Source organism: Nyctereutes procyonoides, unplaced genomic scaffold, assembly GCF_905146905.1.
Source record: "Nyctereutes procyonoides isolate TBG_1078 unplaced genomic scaffold, NYPRO_anot_genome, whole genome shotgun sequence".
Lineage (NCBI taxonomy): Eukaryota > Metazoa > Chordata > Mammalia > Carnivora > Canidae > Nyctereutes > Nyctereutes procyonoides.
Window position 1 is genome coordinate 39,231,954 of NW_026575042.1, and position 8,805 is coordinate 39,240,758.

Sequence of the window (8,805 nt, forward strand, 5' to 3'; positions counted from 1 at the left end):
TAATGTTTTGTGTTTATTGCATCCATCACAAATAAATCTGAATTTGTTTTGATTTTTTCTGATTTCCTTCTACCCTGGAAGTAGAGCAGCCTTTTCTGTGCAAATGACTTTGGATAAAGTCTTAAATAATTACCAATCCCAGCTGACACTTACTGCAACCCTGGAACGTGCTCTATCTGCTGCCTTCCCGGAAGAATGTAGAATGGAAGGAATTGCTTGAGAGCCAGATCAAGAGCTCCCCCTGGATTGTGGCCAATCAAGAGCATTTCATAAATGTTTGCCTGTAGAGTCAGCCCACAGTTGCCTGGTGAATGGGACATGATGGATATAAACAGGTAAAAGCTGTGGTCAATACCCAAGTACTGATACCTGGCTTTGAAATGTCTTTTGTTTGGTATTGTATTTTGAATATGAGGGATTTTTTTTAAAAAAGATTTATTTTTATTTATTTATGATAGACAGAGAGAGAAAGAGGGAGAGAGAGAGGCAGAGACACAGGAGGAGGGAGAAGCAGGCTCCATGCCGGGAGCCTGACGCGGGACTCGATCCTGGGACTCCAGGATCGTGCCCTGGGCCAAGGGCAGGCGCAAAACCGCTGAGTCACCCAGGGATCTCCCAAATATGAGGGATTTTATGGTTAAAACAATACTCACCTATACCAACTATGTATTCTGTGCCAAGCCTGGGGTAAAGCAATTTCATATTGGGGATAACCTCTCTATTGATTCTAGGATTTACTGTCTGAAGGCCTTTTTTGCTTAGAGAGGAACACTTGCTGCTACCTTTTTACTGATTCTCAGTTTATTAACTTTTTGGACTTTACAAAACAATAGATATTTCTTTAAACATTAAATAATAATTCTCAAAATATTTTCACGCTACTTAACATGACTAAGCAGTCAAAATTTAGGGGTTTGACAGGATATTTTCCCTCCTAGACTTAGAAACTTATTTGATGAAGCTATTTTAAACAGTTAATTTTCGTGCCTCCAGTATATTAGATTCTCTTAAATGTTCTAAACACCCTAAGAAGGAGATAAACTTGTGGAATATTGCAAAGATTGCGGGCCTTATTCTCACAATGACATTACTGATTTCAACGTTTTATTGTTTATCCATATCCACACCCTCATTCTCATTCTTATTTCTTATACCTTCCTAGGGTAGCAGTAATTTTACTAGAGCAGCTTAGATGGCAGGATAAACAGTAGAGTTTTGCCCTGGGCATGGGACCTGGTTTTCAAGTTCAAGGTGATTTAAACTTAAGCCTAGTCAATGGCTCTGGTGGGATCCATTTTTTAATTTGTTTCTCTCACTGATCATGTATTGTAGGATTTTGAGGTTTTCAGGCTTTTGAAGGTCTGTTATTTTTCACTGTTCTGCCATTATTATTTTTTTTCAAACTTTAGAATTTTAATTGAATCTTCAAGCATGTAAGGCACATTAGTGCTAAGCAAAGTGTAAGAGGATAGGGGGTTTCAACTATAAAAACATAAATGAGTAATTTTCACCTCTTCCCCCAACCCTTTTTCCCCTCCATTTATTGTCGTTGGTTCTCTCTGAGGGTGCACGTGCCCCAGGGAGGAAAATTGGCAAAATAAGAAGGCAGCAGAGGACCCAATATCGGGGGTGGAGCAAAAGCAATAGGCATAGCAAGAAATGGACTGAAACTCGGAGGTCAAGGAGGTATAAAGCAATGAGCAGTAGGGTGAGTACTGGAAGACAAGGGGAGAGACCCTGACCAATTCTCTGTGGGATGCCACTGGCTTCCCTGTGGGAAAGAACCATGAGCCAGCCCTTCCTTGCTGGCCTTTCTTGTATTTCCTGATCTAATTGTGGGGATATGTGGGGGGGGGGCTCTTACTTGTGGACCCCTGGGTGGAAAGAACCCCTGACCTCATGGCAAAGCTATGTATGACCTTGCATTATTGCCACGTCTCTTGGTGCCCCCACTGCTGCCCCCTGCCCCCCCATCATTGGTGCAGGAGGGCTGCCAGAGAATTCCTGGGACACATTCATAGAATCCTGTTCTTTAAGCCTCCAGCCTCCCAGGCCCTCAGAGCTATTTACTTCTGCTGCTGAAAGGGACTCTTCCGTAGCAGCAGGTGGTGGCCCATAGGGGTGTTCATGAGCTCTGGAACAGGAATGCAGGCTCCTGGGTCTCGGAGGGGTGCTCTAGTTGTTCTCTGCCAGGTGTGTCAGCACATTGAGGGGGGTCTCAGCAGTATGCGATGGTGGCCCCAAGGCTCTGCATCATCTTTGGGCATGGAGCTTGGACCCTGGAGAGACACGTCTTTGTCGGGGTGTGGCTCCCGGGTTGCACACTCATCTGCAACTTCTCCACTGGGTGAAGGGGAGTGACCACCAAGGACGTTTTCAATACAAGCCTTGGAGAAAGTCCATCAGGAAAACCTTCGAGAGGTAATGGAGAAAACCAGCTGAATGGCCACGTAGGCCAACTCAGTCTGGAGAGAGAACTTGTGCTTCTGCTTTAGAGCAGCTTGGCAACTCGAAGGAAGCCACGGGCCAGCTGCTTCTTTCTAGATTTGGAGTTCTCTCTGTTTTGCCTTGATTGTGTATTGGACAGGCCTTTAGGTAAGTAATATTGGAAACATCGTTATAATTTCCTAATATCTCACTATTATCAATTAAGAAGTGCATGGAGAGGATTAGGTTTGTGCTGTATATTCTCCTCTTTGGGCTATAGGGTGAATGCAGAGATGTGCCTTCCGGTTCCCTCCTGAGGACTTGATCCCGGGATTTCAGGATAATGCCCTGGGCTGAAGGCAGGCACTAAACCACTGAGCTGCCAAGGGATCCCCAATATTGGAGTATTTGAAAGGTCAGGGAAAGTAAAAAGAATTGGAATGATGAAATTGGCTGGTGGTTATTTGGGGATATCAAGGCATTGAGAAAATGAAAAGCTGAGGGTGATTAATTACCCATTTAAGGTGAAATGTAAAACTCAGAGGGCCTCCTTGGCAGCATATAGAGAGACTCCCATTACCTACAGCCAAAAGGCAGAAAATGCTCAGCATCAGGTCTAGGACTTAATTTAAGGGTGACAGAACTTCAGAAGAGTTTGGATTCTCAAACCTGGCAAGTCTACTATCCTAAGGACAGGGTCCTGATGAGAAAGGTGTGGATCTCTGAGACTTGGGATGGGGTAACCTGGGTTAATGTAAATGAAAATTTTAATTCCTAGAGTCCCTGACCTCTCTAGGCCATATAAATGGTCATAGTCCTCACTATTAAATGTTAGTTCACACTTTTCTTGACACAAGGCAGAGGTACTCATCCTGACCACTTCTAGGATCTATCTCTGGCTCTTCTCTAGATCGATAACTGGAGTTGAGTCATAGTGTAACCTGGCCGGAGAAGTACTGGGTCTGCTGCAGGAGGAAAGGGAGCAGCAAAAACTTGGGGATCTGTGGTATCCTGAACTAGAAGAGCTGAGGGGATCAAGGGAGGGGAGTGAGGGGGAAGGGGAAATACAAAGTTGGCTAAAGGAGAGTTTATTGATATGGGAACACTCTCACAGGACCCGTGGCTTGACACTCTGGAAAGAACCTTGGAAAATGATGCTAATATGCTGCTAGCACATTGTTCTTAGAAGCTTGGAGAAAGTGATGGTCTATGCTAAGTGAAGGAGAGATGCCACCACTGTGTAGCAGATGGTAGGAGGGATCAAAGGATCAGAGAAGTGAGTGTGCTAGAGACAAAGTACTTGTTCCATGGCCTCTAAGCTGAGGGATATTGCAGTGGAAAAAGCCAAGTGGAAGCCTTTGGAGCGGCTCTCCTCCTAATGACAAAATAGGCAGTTTCTTTGGTGACCCTCAATGAACTATGCCATCCAATATTTATACCTCTGTACCTACCCCTCCAACATTGACTCTAAACTTGAGAAAATGGATATAAGGAGGCACGATACAAGGAAAGGCTTGATAAGAGTTTGCACAAGTGGATACTGGGAGTTAGGGAAATGGGTCAGCCCCATAGGTTTACCTTGCTTGGCTTGCCTATAAAAAGTGGGTCTTCTCAGGTCCTGTTAGGGGACTCTGCTTCCCAATTTTTTTGCTGCTTTGTCCTTCACTGGTTTCTTGCAGAATCTACTCCTATTTATTTATTTTTTTATTTAGAATGTGAGCTGGGGGAGGGGCAGAGGGAGAGAGACAGTCAAGCAGACTCTGTGCTGGGCACAGAGCCTGACTCCGGCCTCGATCTCATGATCCTGAGATCATGTCCTGAGCCGAAATCATGAGTCGGACACTTAACCAACTGAGCACCCAGGCACCCCAGAATGGACTCCTTTTTAAATGACCTTGAATCTAGCTTTGTGTTGGAAACCAAAAAAAGAAAAAAAATTGCACGGAGGGACTTGTCTTGGAATGCTTGCTCTTGGGATCCAGCTGCCATATGGAGAAGCTCTAGGTAACTACATGATGAGACTACGTGGAAGGAGAGACCTCAGTCTACCAGCCTTCTCTCCCAAGGTACCAGCCATGGGAGTGTAGCTATGTTGGACACTCCAGTCCCAGCTGTCATTGGACTGCATCTGCATGAGAGACACCAAGCAAGACCAACAAAAGGACAATCCACGTAAGCTCCTATTAACCCACAGAATCATGCTAAATAATTACAAGAGTTGATGTATTAAGCCACCACGTTTTGTGGTATTTTGTTATTCAGCAACAAATAAACAACTGTGAATGAAGAAACAGTATGGCAACCTGGTGGGCAATGGCAGAGATTAGTATAACTGATAAAGACCTAAACCCTTTCAAAGGGAAGAATTTTGAGGGGTGCATATAGTTGTGTACTTTTATGGGAGGAGAAGAAACTCAAGGAAAGAATATGATTGGACTCTAGGCAGTGGTGAATGGGTTGACTGGTTGGTCAGAGGCCTGGCAGGAGAGAGATCAGAATGCTGGGGACTGGAAGGGCTGGGAGAGAGGCATGTGGATGGATGGATGGATCTGTGGGAGTGGCCACACAGTGTATCCTGTGAATACTGGAGAACATTTTATTTCAGTGCTCCAATCAGTTCACCTCCAGGCTGTGTGTAGGGAGTACCATTCTTAGATTTAACTTCTCTCTCATTTCTGGAGCTTGTTTCTATCCTGGCTTATACCTTCTTAGGAGCAGGTAGGCCTTTTATGTCTAAGATTGAAATGACTTTGGTCCGAGTGTGGCGAGAAGACCCCAGACGTCCCTTCCTGTGGGCTAGGGTAGTGTTCAGATGGCTGCACAAGAACTGATGATCCCTTTCTGATTTATTGGCTTGGATGCTAAGATTTGCACATATTGTTGGCAAGGACTGCTGCATCCAGTATAATTAAGCCTTAACTGGGTAATCTGAATCTTTAATCCAGGAAACTTTTATCCAGAGATGGCCATTGTAGTTTATTTTATTTGAGGTGGAATATCTTATCCCTTTAGTAAGAGACTCAAGTAGGTACTTGGTTTGGTCTTCCCAGTTCACAATCACGGGCCTTCTAGAGCACTATGCCTTTATTCCCGGGGATCACAGTTCTGGCAGCCAGCTTTCTACCCCCGGACTCTGCCTCTCTGGACACAGCTGTTGGGAACAAGGGTGGTCACCTGACCCAAGTTGAACCAACCAGATTTTTTTCTCTTGGGGACTTGGAATTGAGACTATGACCCAGTCAGTTTGGGCAGGTCTTTTGCTGAGAGAGGTCAGAATCTTGGGACCTGGGACATGCTCACCTTCTGCTCACACATGTGCAGAGAAGCATCAAAGGCAGGTCTTCAGAAGGAAATGAGATTTCCAGAGAGCTTTCTTCTTTTGGGCTTCCCCCCTTTCCTGATGCCACCTCCCTTTTGCCTTCTGAGATACTCCTATATCTTTATAAAGCCTTCCTCCTCCCTGTGGGCTAACTTGAGGAATTTTCTGTTACTTACAACCAAAGAGACTTAACCAGACAGAGGTCCTTCGGCGTGAATGTGCTTCTGGTGCCTGCACCTGGCCGCACAGCTCTCCTGTTCCCCCTCCCCTCACTCTCCATCTCTCCTCCACTCTCTTTAACTTTTTTCTTTTAATTCTCTCCCCTCCCCCGCTCCGGCCAGACTGTATTATGATAAATTCAGGTTACAGAGAATCCCTGTTCTAACCCAAAGTCATTCTCTTGCCAAGAATCCCATAGCGACAAACCCTCAGCTCTGAAGGATAAATTAAACTGAGAGGGTCTACCTCTCAGAATCTCTTCTTATCTGAAGAAAATAAGCAAGGTCATTGTCTTCCCTAAAGGCAGTCTCCTCCTAGTTAAGTACATATGTCTGGTTCTGTTTGCATGATCGCCAACAGCGCCTTTCAATGAGAAGGAATAATGAGCACCCAGCAGACAAGGGAAGACAAGAGGGTGCTGTGGCCTTTTACATGAGATTTTTCGTCTTTTCTCACAGTTATTTAATATAAAAGAAGAGAGACTTGACAGTCTCTCCACCTGTCAGTCAAAGAGAATCAAAATGTGACTCATTTCTTTAAATAAAGTTGGTAAATCTCCTCTAAAATTCCAGTACTCTTGCTTGTGTGGCAAAGGGAAAACAACAAAAATCTAGAAATAACACAAATTTTCAGAAATAGAGGGGAGTGGTTGGATAAACAATGGTATACCCACACTTAAGAAAATTGAGTAGTTATTTTAAAAAATGATTCAGAGCAACGGGTGTTTAGTAAAAGCTCTGCTGGGGCAAAGGCTGCTAGCTATTACCTACATCCTCCAAATAAGTCTACCCTTTTCCATGATTTTTAGCTGGGCACTTAGCTGTCAGGGGGGAAAGACTACATTTCCCAGCTTCCCTTGCAGCAAGGTATAGCCCAGGGACCAGGTCCTGGTTAATGAGAAGTGAGGGGTTGGGAGATGGCCAACTTCTGTGTTGTGTTTTGAAAAGGAGGAAGGAGGTGGGGAATGTCCATTCCCCCCCACCCCCTTTCCTCCACCCTATTTCCTGGAATGTGGCAAACTAACAGGCCATGTGGATGAAGGGTACTGCTTGGGGAGGATGGGCAACAAGATAGAAGAGGCTTGAATGCCTGACTCACTGTGTGCAGCAGAGTTCCAGAAGGCCCCTGGACTGTCTGCCTAGGGATGCTGAAGTCAGGAAGAAACTTCTGTCTTCTTAATTTGGATCTCTGTTACCTGCAGCCAGACTTATCACCCAATTAATACCTTATCTAAGCAGGAAAAGAAATTCAGTTGTAATGTGCACAACATGATGCAATTTAAAAATATCTGTGAAAGAATCTACCCTGTACAGATGCATATATGCTTGTAAATGTGTAAATGATTGTGAGAAAGGTGGGAAAGTAAATGGTCAAGCTTCTAACTTTGATTTCCTAAGAGGTGGGGAGGGAGAAGGAGTTCACACTTTGTTTTGTTTTTTGTTTTTATTGAAGTTCATTCGCCAACATATAGTATAACACCCAGCACTCATCCCATTAATTGCCCTCCTCAGTGCCTGTCACCCAGTTACCCCAACCCCCCCACCCCCCGGTCTCACCCTTCTGCAACCCTTTCTTTGTTTCTCAGAGTTAGGAGTCTCTCATGGTTTGTCTCCCTCTCTAATTTTTATTTAACATCTTTTTGGGGGACTTATAATAGAAAAACTTTTTTTTTTAACTTTTTAAATTTTATCTCAAGTCTTTCTGAAATTGATGTAGCTAATGTGAAAGTGCTTATTTAAACCACAGGGTTGAGGGATGTCTGGGTGGCTCAGTTGGTTAAATATCTGCTTTCAGCTCAGGTCGTGATCCTGGAGTCCTGGGTTGGAGCCTTGTGTTTGGTGAGCAGGGAGCCTGCTTCTCCCTCTCCCTCTGCCCCCTATCCCACCTCCACACTCTCTAAAAAAACAAAAAACAAAACCATACAGGTGAAAGCTTTGGAAGTCAAGGTTCAGGATCAGAAACCCATGTTGTTCTGTCAAAGTCTCTGCTTGAGAGATTTATATTTGTGGGTCATTCTTACAAAGTTGTTTCTAGATAGAGGTGGCTGCTGGCTCTTTTTATGTAGTTAGGTAAGAGCAATTGGGGAAGACGGATTATTCTGTATTTAGAAAAGAGGAACAGTTGTGTTTTGTACAAAATTATCTCTTGATTTGCTTCCACTGTGGAGCAGTTGTAGGAAGAGATGGACAGAATGAATGAGGGAAATAATTAAGCTGTGTGAAGACATGTCCCTAGTGATTCGTACTAGCTGACCGCATGGTTAAAGCTCAGGGTGAGAAGGGGAGTCAGCCTTGAATTTACTGCTCACAATGCACCCACAGCATGTAGAGAAATTTGCACATTTGTTGATATGGGCTTAGCTGGAAATGAAAATTTGGAAACCACAGGCTTCAGAGCCAGTAACCTGCAGCAAAAGCTTTCAAACACCTTTTCAAGCAATTGTTTAGGAAAAAAAATATTTTTGTACTCCACCAACCTCTTTATTTCTCTAAGAATAAATGCCACAAGACTAAAGTTAAAACTGCACCATTTATTGAGTATAGGAGCTAATTAAATTTTTCCACATGACCAAGAAAAGGGAAACCAAGAGCTTTCTTTGGTTTTTCATCCCTTGGTGAAGTAAAAAAAAAAAAAAAGAGAGAGAGAGAGAGAGAGAAAGAAGAAGAAAGAAAACAGAAGGGTGTGGTGCGCACACACATTTGGAAAAGCTTTTCCAGGATTAAAATGAAGACTATCAAAAAAGTACTAAATAAATTCTAAATGGTATAAACTTAAATGGCATTAAATCCTTAATTTGACATGGGTGAAGGTTGGTGGCATAGTAGAAAGAATATGAATTT

At 43.7% G+C, this 8,805-nt stretch overlaps 1 pseudogene; it reads right to left on the bottom strand.

The window, feature by feature from the left end:
* Nucleotides 1-1,540: 1,540 nt before the first annotated feature.
* On the bottom strand, nucleotides 1,541-5,742 carry LOC129506964 (proline-rich protein 32-like; annotated as a pseudogene).
* Nucleotides 5,743-8,805: the final 3,063 nt, after the last annotated feature.